Consider the following 16,387-nt stretch of genomic DNA (forward strand, 5'->3'; position numbering starts at 1 on the left):
CTCCAAGGAAATGGTCACAATGCTAAGGCCCAATTGGGAAAGAGCTCTTGTGCACATACATATACCTATGCATCCCAGACTTCTCCACCGTTAGTGGCATCTCAGGGAACATATGTAGTTTGCCATGACAGGGCCTATACATGGTTACCAACTAATTTCTCAGGGTCATGTTACGTGGCTTTTCTCCTCCCTCCGACATATACCGCCCCTTCAGGACATCACAGAAATAGGTACAGGAGAGGAGTCATTGATCCAGAAGATACAGCAGGACAAGAGGGAGGCGACTTTTTCAAAGGGTGCCTCCCATTCTGGGGCCCTATGGCCAATAGCAGAAACATAAGGCATCTTGTTCGAGTTGTTGAGGCAACAATAGATGAAACTGTCGGGGCACTGTGTAACTTCACAGCCGAGCTTATGACATTACATAACAGAATGGTTTTAGATATCATTCTTGGGGACCGTGGTGGGGTATGTAAATTGATTGGATCCAGCTGTTGCATTTACATACCTGACAACGCCCCTACAGTATACCAGGCCATCTCTAAATTGCACCTGATCACTGAGTCCATTCACCAGGACGAAGGAAACTGGTCTTTGACAGGATGGTTCTGGGGGTTATTGTCCACATGGGGATGGAAGGTACTGGCTTTCATTGGAGTGACTTTGGCTATTATCTTTTCATGTTGCCTCTGTCTACAATGTGGTCCCGCTATCTGCGGCCTTTGTGCCACCCTGTGTGTCCAAAGACCGGTCTCACAGAAAGCAGAAAATATGAAAATGATGTTGCAGCAACAGCTTGACGACCTCATGGCTATTAACATTGACTCAGATTAACGTGAGTCTGTGTTTTGCCTGCGTAATGGCAAAAGGAGGGTCTGAGGTAATTCAGTTTCGACTTCATTTTGCATTCCATCGCCATTTTGTGTTGCCCTCACTCAGGCAGCTTGGCAAACCCAGTGTTTTTGCCCTTTGTACTGCTACGTGTCAAATAACCCCCCTTACTTGTTGTGAAGCCAATTCCAGGAACTAGCCAAACTAACTAATCCTTGTCTAGACGGACTAATTCTTGTCCCAACTATCTGTTGGCCTTCGGTATTCTTTCCCTGCATTATCCTATTTCTCAAGTTGTCCTTTGAAGCACACAAACACGTTCTGCCATTACTGATTGACCTATAGGTGCTGTCATTGATTGACTTATGGGGTTGGGCAAGAACACGACTCAAGGGGGACGTTCTGGTCACATGTTGTCTTGTTTTGAATGTTTTCCTATTGGCTAATATTTGGTGCATGGGGAGTATTTTTCTGTGGGTGTATATAGTTATAAAAAAGACTGAGCCACGGAGTGAAGAGGCAGTCTCCTGAGAACCTACTATTGGTGTACTTCTGGGACAACTGTGCATAGCTGCAGCTAATAAATTTGTTTTTCTACGCTAACAGAGTATTCCGTGTCTCTGTGCAACAAGGCAGGTGAACTCGGAGATTTCAGGCGTTCCCTGCGCCACCAGGCCCGGTTCTTCAAAGTGGCTTGCCAAGCAGACAAGAGTTAGTGCGATCCCAAACTCTTCACTCTGGGTAGCACTGTCCACTCAAACCTGAATAATTCCAATGTCTGGAGCATCCCATTAACTGTTTACACTCGATACAGGGCCGGCTGTTGATCATGCTAATAGGAAGTGGATTAAACCGCTCCATTAAATCAGACTAACCGGTGACAAGACTTTACATCTGGGTAGGGGAGTACGTGTGGGGTGGAGGAGGGGAGTACGTGTGGGGTGTGTGAGAAGTTGGCCTGATATATAGTGCTCACTATTCTAGTGATCACTTTGTATCATGCCAAACAACCCTTATTGATGATTGGTTGTAAGTCAACCTTTTAGACCAGCTATCCTAGTAGCATGGACACGAGCAGTCTTCAGGCTAAACTCTAGAGGGCGTGTTAAGCCAGCTGTTTTACCATCACATATACCCCTTGAACACCAAGTGAAAGGACACCACACAAGTTGTTATGAAAATAAAGGATATTTATTTATAACAAGTCTACCCTGAACTCTTTATGAGTCAGGGAGCTAAGCACAATACAAAACTCTTACGAAAATACTTCAAGTTGCACAATTTACACAAATGCCCGGGGGGCACGAAAAACCATATACTTTAAAAGTGGAATGCGAAATACTAGCAGGTAAGTAACAAGATCCAGAGGCTTCAGGATCGCTAGGACTACACTACTGAACCTTTAGATTACGAGCAGGAGGCCTAGGGAGATTGGGTGCAAAGTGTGCACTCTCACGCGGGATGCGGGAAGAAGTCTATGGGTGCTAGCGTTTCTTAAGTTACTGTTTCCGGACGAATCCGACTAGGTAGACTAAAAACGACAAAGGATCTGGACACTTGGATAGTGAACCTGTGCTGGAGTACCGAAATACTCAAGTTACCTAGCCCAGGGGCCACGGCTGCATAGGGTTCAAAAGACATCGGGAATCCTCGTTGAAGTCTATGGAGCCTGAAAGAAGAAGTTGCTGGCAGGCGACCAGTGAAGAAGTTCGGTGTGGTCCAAGGCTGGATCAGTGAAGGCGACGACCTGAAAGCAGAGGGGACTTAGTTCTTAATCACTAGCCAGTGATTATGTGGGCACCAGGATGGCACCGGATGAAGTCACCTCGACCAGGTGAGTGGGCGACGCTGGACTCTGCAGTCACACGGGCTAGGAGGCGTTGTCGGCGTCCAGGCTGGAGGTGCGAGCTGTCCCACGAGGCTGTCGGCGATGCTGGACTCAGGATTTGAGCAACAAACCTTGGCAAAGGCAAGCCCACGCGGTGGAGTCAAGATGGCGTCTGGAGTGGACCAGGAGGGTCCAGGGCACTTCTTGTTGGACAAGAAGCAGGGGCCAGTCTAGGGGACCTAGACCAGCGGTGAAAACGTCGTGGTACGTCGTCAAGAGGGTCACTAGCCAACGGGCAAGTGACCGGACAACGTGGCAAGCAGCAAAGAAGCAGAAGGGCCCCACGCAGATCTCATGGATGCTGGGAGGCTGGACTTCGGTGCTGGAGCTGCTTAGGGTTAGGGCTTCTCAAACCCCAGTGCACTTACTCGAGGGTCTCTCGGGGGTCGTGCTGGTGAAGCGTCGTGCAGGTCTTGAAGATGGCCGGTCCCACGGGTCTCGTCACACCCACGAATCTCAGCTGGGCTGGATGATGTAGGTAGAGGTCAGAGATGGCAGGGAATCCGGGTCTCGTCGAGCTGGGCAGTCTTGATCCGGAGGATGGACGTGCAGCAAACCGCAAGAGCTTCGATGGTGCCTGCTGGTGCAGGGTAGCTGCTCCTTAGCCACAAGGGAGAGTCTTCAGAAAAGTCAAGAGTTCCTTTCGTGGAAAGTAGTTCAAGATTCAGAATGATCTAATTTGGGAAGGGGGCCTGCTCCTACCTTTATCCAAAGAAAAGGGGCTGGCACGCGACTAGGTCCTGCCCTATGGGTGGGACCAGGAGGGGGGTGGTTACACCCCTCTCCTTTGTCCGGTCTCTCCCCAGCTCAGGGGCTGGTGTGCCCCAGGAACTGGTTTGAGCCGGCATATGCACAGTGAGCACCGGGGTGCCACTTGCAGTCACCTTCCTTTCAGCCCTGCCTACCTGGGATACACAAAATCCTGTCTGGGATGGTGCTAGCACCGCCCCTGACAGGAAACCCTTTGTCCAGGCCTCCGTTGCTGGAAGGACTCCCAGCAGCAGGAGGGCAGACTTGTGTCTCGGTGGCAGCATCCATTTTGTGGAGCTGAGGCTGTGTCTGACTTTAACCGGGGTTCAGTTACATACATGTCGTGTCCCACTAGAAGGGTGGAATGCTAACCCCGTCGCCAGAATTGGTGAGGGGTTAGTATTCCAATTCGTATGACACCTTACTCGACATGTTTTGATAATGCTATACCAAAGTTAGCATTTAACCACGAGGATTATAATGCACTTAAGAGTATATGGTATAGCGTTATCATGGAACAGCTATTTGGACTTGGTTCCGCAAGCTGCAAACGGGCTCAGCTCATGCCAGAGCACCATCTCACATAATTCCAAGCACTCTGCCTTCAGGATTGATAAGGCCTGCCATAGGAGTGACTGATAGGAATATATGTGTCCATTTTAGGGTTAGATATAGGAATACTATATCTAAAGCAAAGGGTGTTTACACCACCTTGCCCCAGCTGTCGTGCAGCCAGTTGTGTCTGTTTGGGTGGCCAGCCAGGGGTGGCATAATACATGCTTCAGCCTCTGGTAGGCCCTGGGTACACCTATGCCCTGGATACCTAAGGTATGCTGTACAGGGACTGATAAGGTGGCCCAGTACCAATTGGTAAAATGCACCTAAGGTACATGGTTGTAATTTAGAGAGAGAACAGCTAGGCTGTGGGTCTGATTAGCAGGCCCACAGCCAGGGAAAGTCGTAAACCAGTGAAGCAAAAAGCAAAAATCTGGGGTGGCCATGGGATTGCAGACCCCACTCTCCTACAGGGTGGAGGAGGGAGTACGGGTGGGGTGGAGGAGGGGAGTACGGGTGGGGTGGAGGAGGGGAGTACGGGTGGGGTGGAGGAGGGGAGTACGGGTGGGGTGGAGGAGGGGAGTACGGGTGGGGTGGAGGAGGGAGTACGGGTGGGGTGGAGGAGTGTACGGGTGGGGTGGAGGAGTGTACGGGTGGGGTGGAGGAGGAGTGTACGGGTGGGGTGGAGAAGGAGAGTATGGGTGGGGTGGAGGAGGAGAGTACGGGTGGGGTGGAGGAGGAGAGTACGGGTGGGGTGGAGGAGGAGAGTACGGGTGGGGTGGAGGAGGAGAGTACGGGTGGGGGAGTACTTGTGTGGTAGAGGGTGTGTGCGTGGGGGTAGAGGGGCACTGTGTGAGGGGAGCACAGTGGTGTAAAAAAAACCAAAAAAGACAACTTTACATTTTCTTGGTTTTACATACATGACAAATCCGGTTTTCATTAAGTCCTTATCAATGCCAGCAACAGAAACTACAGCACAGCTGAAAAATATGGGTATTTTGCACACACTTTTGGCCTGCCAACTCAAAGGCACTACTGAGCACACATAAATCCATCAGTGGCAACATCGCCCAGGGGCAAAGCTTTAGTGTGACTCGTGAGCTTGGTCAGGGTGTGCTACAAGATGCCGACGTGTATCCAGGCCTTTCTTGGGCATTTCATCGGAAAGTAACAGAAGTTGAGATGGGCGACGTAAGTGTACTAAAGTATTGCATGAGGGTCCTTCAGTACACGGGTAATGGCATGAGGGTACTTCAGTACAGGGGTAATGGCTGTGGAAGTTTGAACGGACCCACCCATGTCTGTGTGAACGGTTTACTAAGTGGGGGGTGTATGCTGGGATACAGGAGTGATTTATGTTGGTAAAATGGACTATCGAGTGTTTCCAAAGTAAGGTGATTGTGGGTGATCTGTGAGCTGAGTTTGAGACTCTAGTATTAGACTGTGGTAAAAAGCATCACTCATAGTATGCTCTGCGTTTACTTTTGTGTGACTTCGAAGGAGTGAATGTCGGTGTGCAGATTCCTAGCATAAAAATGAATCAAAACAGACGCACTGAATCTTGCACTTAGAGACTGAGACAATATTGCTGGAAGACACATTTAAGGCGATTGCTTATAAATACCGCTGACTGAGTAGGTGACCCAAAGGCAATCAGCTGAAGGAGCATGTAACCAATTTTATGTGAATGATTTACTTGGGTTAAATGCTAAGTACGTGCGAGGTCGTATGAAAAATCTGGTATATTTACAATTAATAAGATGGCGATGCTGATCTGTGTGTATGTTCCATGGACATAATGTGTGTTGTTGCTGCTGAGCTGACATGGGTTATGCAAAAAAAAAAGACGAGACTGTCTCACTCATTAACATCACTGATTGACATGGACATTTTCTGACGGCGCATTCCAGCTACAGGTGTGGCTGGACACACGAGGGGGTGGGGGAGAGGCCACGGATGCCCAGCTAGTGCAAGGATGAATACACATAACCAATCATTAAGGGGCAATGGAGCTCCTGCCCGAGTCACGGATTCACAGACCCCCCCCCCCCGCCCCACCCCATTATTCACGGTGCCCGATGACCATACATTAGTATTTTTTTAATTTTATGTTTAGTACCATTTTCGTATTGTGTACAAATAAACCACAGATACACATGTCTAAACAAATATTACCAGCACATGATTACATATTTATATTGGAATTCACTCGGCTGTGTCACTTATGGGTAAACTGCTTTTACCTCTCAATACTTCTATTGTGCACACAACCGATAACAAGAGACATGCTTCTGTTACTGCCGGGGCTGTGCACACAACCGATAACAAGAGACATGCTTCCGTTACTGCCGGGGCTGTGCACAAAACCGATAAAGAAACAGGTGAAAACCTGGTGTTCATTGGAACTTTATTCTGAGTAAGAGCAGAACAATTCAAGTCATCTCAGACTTTAACCCCTTGGCCGCGGCAGTAATATTGCCGCGGCGCTAGAGGGCGGGGGAGCGGCGTGGCACCACCATGCTCGTGACAGAACCACTCCGTCACGAGCCGCGGTGGCGCTGTGCTTGTGACGGAATGGTTCCGTCACGGCCCCACCCGCTCAATGGAACGCTCAGCGCAGGCGCGGCGGCCGGGCCGTGACGGAACCATTCAGTCACCAGCACAGCCCCACCGTGGCTCGTGACGGAATGGTTCCGTCACGAGCACGCAAGGGGTTAAGTCTAAAAGTCACAGTTTGTAGTTACAGACAGTGGAGTATATCCTCCTTGTGAGTTCGGGAGAAGCGACAGGCTGCAGCAGTAGTAGTAGTTTTGCCCTAGTATAGTAGCAGGTTTTGCCCTAGTATGAAGTTTTAGAGTACATTAATATGCCAATGCAGATGTGAATAGAAGTAAGGACATACATTGATGTCATTTTGTAGTGTTGTGCTGTTTATACTTAGGATTTCTTAATTGTGTGAAATACTGTAAAGTTTTAGGAAAAGGATTTTTCATTTAGACAAATGTCTCAAGGGCGCAAAGGTACCCAACCACAACCAATTCCCAAATTAATCATCCATTGCTATAACGGTTTCCCTGTGGCCCATTCTCACGATACTGAACCTGGGTTGGTCAGTAATCCCAATACCATCAGATAACACTTTAATGTCAGAGGTTTGTGAGCACCTAGGTATTGATCATACATCACCATTGGGTCTCCTAACATACATTGATGTGACAGTAAAACGCCTGTCAGATAACTAATAAGATCAGTACCAAAGGATTAAACACAAAGACAGCGTCTTCCACATTACAGTTATTAAGAGTAGTGTACAGCAACCTCATGAACCCCACAACAAATACTGATGCTATCAATTATTATCCCTATAGTCACACCTTAGAGCCTCCAGATTGGAGCCTAGAAGAACTATCAAATAGTATAGATTAGGACCTAAATAGCTATTTTCAAGGTACACATTACATAGAAGAAACAAAAGATAGACTTGATAGGAACGTCCTTAATTTTCTTGCAGGTGATTCTGAACAGGACCTTTCCACACTCAAGATATTGGAATTGGTTTTCAATTCTACAAAACCTATTGCAGTGGTTCACCCCCCCCAGAAGGCCCCCCAAGAAATTAACTTATCACCTATATGAGGTAGCAAGGAGAATAGCCTGAATTAAATCTACCATAATACCCCACTAGGTAGATAAGGGTATCAGGTGGAAAGTATAATAGAAACTGAAAATAAGCAATATCATTAGGATGAGTGAACACATAACAGGGACAAGTTAGGCCCAAATATAAGGCTAAACAGGGGCCAAGTGCACTGCATAAATAATGGGGACCCCTTTAGAACACATGGTTAAGGTGTTCCCTGGTGACAAGGACAAAATAGAGAAATATTGTAAGGAGTAGCATAAGGCAACATCAAAATTTGAACATGCATGGCCTGACAGGGGCTCATTTGACACCATAACGTTAGATCACATAGCCACCCTTTTACAAAGCAAATATAATGGGAAGAAATTAGAAAAAAAGAAGACCAGCTTAGATCAGTGGAAGGTATTTTGTGTAAACGCATGAGAAGGAGACTGAGATAAGTCCCCAGTCCTCTCCTTCAGCTCCTCCACCCCCTTACCGAGAGGCACAAGCAAGTTTAAACATTGCAACGGTACAGGGCATGTATACGATGCAGGCTAATACTTCAAACACACCTCCCACCTCCTCACATCTGCCTGCTGTAGGATATTCAGATACTGAGTGTAGCCCACCATCAGAATCAGATACTAAGTGTAGCCCACCATCTGAATCCTCTTCCAAACACAGTGATCATGTCCAGCTAACACCACACCCAAGAATGGCTAGAAGGCTTCCAGAGATGTCAGGAGGAGACAACAATAAATATGTAGGAACAGTGGATGCTACCTTTACACTTCATTTAGAGGATGAAACTGCACCTACCAAGAAAGATAAAAGTGAAGGTCAGCACGCAAAATCATATTCAAAGGACACAGAGAGAGGAGGCGTTACTAGGAAAACAGTCAGCGGTCCAAGGAATTCAAGCCCAGAGAGTGAGAGAACAGGAAAGTTAGCCTTTACACCAAAAATACCTCGTGCAGAACGCTGGAGGCTGATAGAGGAGGGTGGCGATAACAAGTGGGCCAAGATAAGGGAAAATGGACAGATGGACACAAGAACAACCTGGGAAAAAGAGGAGGTGCCTTGTAGCATGGGAGGACACTAGACCGGTCACAAATGATGGAACACCAAGGCTCACAGGACTTCCTCCGTGCACATAACCTCTTAGGTGAAGAAGACATGAGGTCAGACAGATCTTATATAGGATCAGATGGGGCATTAGATGATGTTACAGAGCATGTTAAAACAATATCCATCATTAACGACTATGAGGCAGAACAGTCACAATTTGCCTGTGAGGGGGGAAGATACCAACAGGGGTGCTGAGGCTTTACAGAGGAGATAGCGAGAGTTAGACAGATTGAGATTTGATGGAATGCATACACGCCCTTATGAGAAGCAGGGGACATTTAACATGACAAGAAGAATGCCATTGAGAAAAGACACATCACGCCTACTCCCTGTGCGCCCAGGCAGTGACCTGACACCCAATGAAATAGTGGCCCAACAAGAACAGAGTTGGTACAATGTTGTCCCTTTTACTGACAATCTAGCAGGTTGCACAGAGGGACTAGCACCACAAATTACACCATGGCCATGAGATGGTTATTTTGAGCCACGAGACATGGCAAATGTGGAGATGTGCATCCTTCACGGCATAGGAGATCCTGAGTGGGATTATCCATATATGAAGGACAGTCTGAGAATATGGCAAAGGTATTCCAGACAGTATGACTCGCGTCACCCTAGTGGACATAGGGAGACAGTGCTGTCACAACTGCCCTTAATATGTAAAGGTTCAGGGTTGCCCCAATACATACCATGGCCCCAGATGGATAAAGTAAATCTTAAAAAACAGCTGCCACAACTTGCTGAAGGGGCCGGGAATTGGATAGCTGCTTTTGAAAAACACACAGCAGGGATACCCCCCACCCACCCTTGCAATAGGCGACATCAAAAGTTTATTAAGCTCCCTTAGAGGGGATGAAACAGATACACTGTTCATAAAAGCAGGAGTAAAGGATGTGACATTGACTAATTTAAAATGTGAGGGGGCACACTTCAACAAGGTAAGGGGAGTTGTTTGGACACAATTAAGACGGATGTACCCAGATAGGCCAGACATTGGATCTCTCATGGCACAGACAATGCAGCCAGATGAAGACCCAGCACAATTTCTAAGCAGAATGAAAGAGAAATGGACACAGGAGGTAGGGGAGAGATGGGATGTGACTGGACAAAATGCAATACTGTTCTATAACATAGTGAAGAAGGGATTACCAGCTGAAGTGCAGGACAAACTGAACAACATCGTAGCCTTAGAAGCCAAACCATGGACTGAGATACAGGTTCACATAATACATTATTGTAAAAGGAGACAGGACAAGGAAAAGAGTGAGAAAGATAAAATTGAGCAAGCAGCAGCTAAATTAGTACAACAGAAACTAGCAAAGAGGACAGAGGGAGGAACTGCCACTGCGGCTACTCAGATGGCAGCAGTGTCTTTGGGCGTGCCACCTGTAAACACCACTTCTCAACCCCAACAATATGCCCCCAGATTTATTAGCAGGAATGGGCAAGAGGGGCGAGGAAGGTTTGGGACAAATAGGCAAAACACATTCAGGGGCGGCCAAACATGCCACTACTGTAACAGGCCAGGACATTTCATTAGAGAATGTAGGAGCAAAAAGAACAACGAACAGGCAGGGGTAATATATGGCCCACAAATGGTACCACCTGGTCGCACTGTGGCACAGCCTACCATGATCCCCTAAGTGATATATCTTCCACAGCCCCAAATGCAGCCTCAAAAACAGTTCCAGCCCCACCAGGTGCATCAACACGTGCCCCAAATGCAGTATGGGCAGCAACAGGCAGTGCACAACACAAGACCTTACAAGGTGGGGTAACGGCCAGAGGAGGAAACCCCTTTCAGCAAAATTATATGAGAGGAAATGTCAATGGAGGTGCCCACGGAGTAGTCTCATGGGTCCAGTACTATCGATGACTCACAGGCCAGACGAGGAAACCACTGTGACGGTATCCATAAATGGCTGGGAATACAGCTTTCTCATTTATACTGGGGCCACTAGGTCCTGTATCCGTTAGAGAGGACTACCGCTGTCAAATTCATCAATGGAGACACAGGGGTTCTACGGAGAAGTGATGAGGGTTCCATTCACCAAACCTGTGGAGGGAGATAGTGGGGGGAGGTACGTTAACAGCAGTCTCGTATTCTTCCCTACGGCCCCAGCAAACTTGTTAGGACGTGATCTTATGGCAAAATTAAACATGTTCATCCACTTTGAGGAGGATGGTGTGGAATTTTAGTTCGTGAACTGAACATCATCTGCGCCATCTTGCCCATTCCTCAGACTCACGTATGAACATACACGACAGCCATGTTAGGTACCATGGTCTCCCTGTTCACGATCGATCATCAGCGCACTTCCCTGACCCTGCAAGCATCCCCCATGCACCCTGACTGCCCCCGCTCTCACATGCACAAGTCATGAACCCTCCCCTTCCGCATGACTGTCTCTGGGAATCACACCCCGCGCCTGACCAACACCTCCTTTCCTTCCATGAATACCCCTCTTTTGATAAACCCTTTCCTCTGAACCAGATTGTCTGCACGGACCGCTGGTCATCCCTTGGCCTGAGGATAGTTTATTGCCCACTACTGTATGCACTCGCCCCTCTTCAAAGGAGCTACTATTGATCATGACCTCCCCAACCCCTGAGATTCGATCAGGCGCACACATTCCAAAGGAATCGGCGGAACACTCAGCTGCGTGATAGCCCCCTCCTATTGTATGGGGGGTGAGGACCTTTACTGTAGCCACGTGTTGGAATGAGCCGGAACTGGGGGGGTACCGGGGATGTCGTTTTTCATTACTTCACAATGTCTTTATTGTAATAAAGAGCTGTCACATGTCGTAAACCAGTGTATAAAAGGCCAGGCCTCAGAGAGGCTAGAGAGAGCACCTCGAGACGATACCTCGTTGTCCGATCTGATGTGTTCTGCTCCGTCGGAATAAAACTTGTTTCCTGTCTTCCTGTCTCCAGCGCCTGCCTCTTTATTTGATAAACTTCGTATGGTATTAGAGGTGTTAAACGCCGGGCAAAATTACTTAAGAAACATCGACTAAATCGCCTGACCATTTTTCTGACTTTCCTCAATGGGACAATGGTTTGCTCAACGCCAGGAATGTCTCGCACACGTATCATGAGAGTTATAAAACATCACCCAGACTGTGACTGAACCCGAGCTAGACCTATAGACATCCCTGCCATTACTAGAGCAGTGTATACTATAATAGCAGAAACACCAGAACTAAAAGGAAAGCTAGTTAAATTGCCAAGGAACTTTCTGTTCTGCCGCCAGAGCCCCTGGTCAGAAAAGCTGAATTCTGAAGTGTCCAGTAAATATCTCATACTGGAGGTGGAAGCTGTGGAGATATCTTCCACCTGGGGGATGTGATGGCCAGTAATTACACCTGTACGGTGTGGGACTGTGTCATCTTTCATGACCCCAATATAAAAGTAAAAGATATATCAGATGACCAGTTGTTTGCAGATGACCCCACAAGATCAGTGTTAGTTTTTCAAGGCAGTATTCCATTGCGTACTACACTGGAAATAAGGTCTGCAATACCAAAGACTGTTTCTGGTCCTAGTAAGGACAATGACCTTGCGCAGGTACCCTCTGATTTGTGGACCAAAGGCCCCAACGATGTGGGCCTCGTCCGCACAGCAGTCCCATTCAGGATAACCTTGAAGAGAGGAGCAATTCTACCAATGGTAAGGCAATACCCTCTATCCAAAGAAGTAGAGGAGAGAATCGCCCAAGTTATACAGGCATTTCGTAGAGCAGGGAGTCATATACCCAGGTGTATCCCCCTGCAACACTCCAATTTACCCTGCCAGGAAGGTCAAGGGTAATTCATGGCGCATGATTCAAGACCTGCACCCCCTTAATGACATAGTGATACCGGAATTCCCTGTAGTACCTGACCCTTCCGTTATCCTGACTAACATACCCTAAGATGCTAAATACTTTCAGTCATAGACTTGAAAAATGCATTCTTTAGCAATCCACTGCACCCAGATAGTCATTACTTGACTGCATTCTCATTTCGTGGCTCCCAGTACCTCCATTCTCGTCTACCTCACGGGTACTGGGAGTCCCCTAGTGTTTCCAACAGAGCAGACAAGAATGACCTTGCTAATTTTCAAAGTGACAGTACAATACTGCAGTATGTTGATGACCTACTAATTTGTAGTGCCACAGAAGAACAGTGCAGAAACGAGGCTACAAAGTAGACAGAGACAAATTACAATATTGCCAGGAGAGAAGTCCATTATTTGGGACAATTGCTATCAGCCTCAGGTTGCCAAGTTACACATGAAAGAGCAGCGTCAATTAAACAGATGACTGAGCCGGAGACAGTTAAGGGAATGCAAAAATTCTTGGGCCCAAGCAACTATGTCAGACAATGGGTTTTTGACTATAGCACCCTAATAGCTCCTTTGCTTGCAGCCATCAAACAGGCAAAGACACAGAAAGACAGAATAACATGGACTGCAGAAATGTGAGAAACATTTCACAAACTAAAGACAGAGATAACAAATTTACCAGCATTAGGAACACCAAACTACACTAAAGAGTGTTTCCTTTTGTGCCACTGCAATGGCCAGGTGATGACGGCTGTCCTCACCCAAAAATATCCTTTAGGTCACAAACTAATTGCGTACTTTAGTGGCCTACATGATCCTGTTATGAAAGGCTGTTACCCCTGTGAGCAAGCTTTGGCAACAGCAGCCTTCACGTTTGAGAAAAGTGCCCCCATTGTCATAAGTTCACCTCTGATGCTGTATGCAGAACATGCAGTGTTTGCAATAATTCAGAAGGCTAAGACGACACTAACACAGAGGGTATCAGGCTATGAGATTATTTTATCATTACCATCTCTCAAGGTATTCAAGTGTCATACAGTCAACCCTGCTACTTTCTTTGCACCCCCTATTGAAGGTGCAGATAGTGATCCCCATGACTGTGCAACATATACTCCAGATGAGTGTAGCCAAGTAAGAGAAGACCCTATTCCAGGTAGTGTCGTATATTTAGTAGATGGATCTTCCATAATAGATCAGGACACAGGAATACGACGTACAGGGGCAGCAGTGGTCAGAGCCATGCAGCATGATTCAACATATACTTTGCAGATAACAGAACAGATAACTTTGCCATCCCATTATTCTGGTCAAGCTGCTGAGCTAGTAAATGTAAATGTGTAAATGTATTTGAGCTTGTAAAGCGCACTGCTACCCGTCCGTAGGTTTCCTGGCGCTGTATAACTCTGGGGAACCCGTCCTGGCTTTCCCTGTGGGATGGTCCCTGCTGGGAGTCCCCAAGGTGGAGGCAGGCATCCCCGGAATTGATGGGGCCGTTGTGAAGATTAGGCAAGCTAATGCCCAGAGTTGCCGAGTGGAACCCCTGATTAGAGTAAGCACCGAAGCGAGAATTATCGAGTCCGCTGACCCAAGTCCACGACCCTGCCGCGTCGGGTATTGAACCCTGGTCCCGGGCCGACTTCTGCTCCCGGGTCTGCCGCCTCTAACCAGTGAGGCACACTACTCTACTAGAACTGGTGGCGGCCCTTAAACAGGGTGAAGGTGAAACAATTACAGTGTATTCTGATTCCGCCTACGTCACTGAAACAGTGCATTCCAGTATTATGCGGTAAAGCAGACGGGGATTCCTAAAATCCACTGGAAGTCCTATCATGCATCGCCCACTTTTAAAAGATCTGATTGTAGCTCTAGCTCTACCACATGCAGTAGATGTAGTAAAATGTGCAGCTCACACCAATTCAAGACTTTTGTGTCCCGTGGAAATGCCTAGGCTGATTGGGCAGCCAAGGAAATAGCCAAACTCCCTCTAAACAATGTACCTGCCACAATTCTATTACCGACTGACACAGCAGGTAGCAACACATATGCAGGTTATGATCCCCTGGACCCTTCTAGGCATTATACAGAAACAGCTCTCCTACATTTAAGAGAGATACAGGAAAATGCTCCAGACCATGAAAAGCAGTTGTGGGAATCTAGGGGATGCACACAGACAGGTACAGATTTAATATACAGACAGATATCCACAGGGAAGCCTGTCATTCCCCAAGCGCTACTACTTATAGCCTTGAACCAGCTACATTTTTCATCACACACTGCCAGAGACATGTCCCTCCAGATACGCTAGGATTGGTTTGTTCCCAACTTACATGAGATGATCACAATGTACTTATATACATGCACCATGTGTCAGCAGTATTACCCAAATCCCACCTTCAAGGTAATAGCTTCTACAATACCCCGACCACAAGGACCCTTCAAGGAGTTGCACACTGATTATGTTGATATGATTGACAGATGCAACCGTTATCGGTATCTCAAAGAAGTAGTCTGTCCATTTTCAAGGTGGATTGAAGCAGGCCCTTCTGTGCACTATGATGCCAAATCTGCTGCCACTTTTCTGATCCGTGAAGTTATTCCAAGATGGGGAATTCCCGAAGGGATCAGATCTGACAATGGCACGCACTTTGTGAATAACATATTTTCCCATCTTACCACCTTGCTAGGAATAACACACAGGCTCTCATCAGCTTATCACCCTCAAAGTAATGGCATTGTGGAACGCCTTAATGGCCTCCTCAAAAACAAATCTAGTAAACTGTGTGTCACCTTGAAAAAGAACTGGTTGTACTGTCTCCCAATCGCATTATTTGCTCTCAAAAATACCCCAGGGTCAGATCAGCATTTGACCCCACGCCAAATAGTGACTGCGAGGCTTATGAGTACATATGTGCCCCCAACTAGACACAAGTTGCAAACTGAAAGTGCACCTGAAGTTGTTCAAACTGAAATGTCTGACTATATTGCACAGCTAACAAAATCCGCAATGTTCTTCTCTAAACAGGTCACCCAGGCAGCAGATAAGCACGCCAAAGCACTTCCAGCAGATGACCAAAGACTACCTTTGCCAGTTGGAACTCTAGTGTACACAAAGAACTTTATCCGTACCTGGAAGGACAGCACATTCAACAGACCCTTTCCAGTTACTCACAGCACAACTACAGCGGTGAAAGGTCAAGGACATAAGCCATGGTACCATCTGAGGGACATTAGCCTGGCGCCGACCTTGCCATCTACACCGAGCAGGAAAAGGGGGTGAGGGTTGCTTTAGAACAGGAGAAGCAACCGGAGTAAAGCCTCCCTCCAAAGCTTCAACAGACACTTATTTTAAGATATGTACTTTTCTTTTATTTTTCCTCCTCGGCCTGTTAATATTGATGAGGATAGCGGTAGTCTATTTCGATTTTTTCTCTACATTACATATCATGCGCATGCGTAGGAGTGTTGAAAATGATACGGATCATCACCCTCTCCACAATGCTCTGCTTGAAAATATTTGGTACCAGCACATGCATAGTATAGGTCAATCTACAACTAATACCAGTTATGTATGCTCCCTTATTCCCCATGCCACTGCTGTAAATAGATTGCATCGCCCCAAGGAGGTACACCCAAATGTTACGCACAGTCTTTTGCACCTCTTTTTATGTAGAATAAAGGCACAGCTTCAACCAATGCATGTTAGTCCGGCAACGTCTCGAGTCAATACAACCTTATTTGACACCACCCCTGGGGGCCTACAAATTCTGACAGAAAATGAAGAC

At 47.1% G+C, this 16,387-nt stretch overlaps 1 protein-coding gene and 2 pseudogenes across 7 annotated transcripts in view; 2 read left to right on the forward strand and 1 right to left on the reverse strand.

Annotated features, from left to right (window-relative positions):
* The window catches only part of LOC144820177 (uncharacterized), a 38,935-nt pseudogene extending 28,282 nt beyond the window's left edge, over positions 1–10,653 (forward strand).
* The window catches only part of CNOT4 (CCR4-NOT transcription complex subunit 4), a 681,024-nt gene that overhangs the window by 107,705 nt on the left and 556,932 nt on the right, over positions 1–16,387 (reverse strand). The gene's annotated exons all lie outside the window — the stretch shown is intronic.
* LOC144821274 (uncharacterized) lies at positions 13,350–14,710 on the forward strand (annotated as a pseudogene).

This window comes from Lissotriton helveticus, chromosome 1_1 (genome assembly GCF_964261635.1).
Source record: "Lissotriton helveticus chromosome 1_1, aLisHel1.1, whole genome shotgun sequence".
Classification (NCBI taxonomy): Eukaryota; Metazoa; Chordata; class Amphibia; order Caudata; family Salamandridae; genus Lissotriton; species Lissotriton helveticus.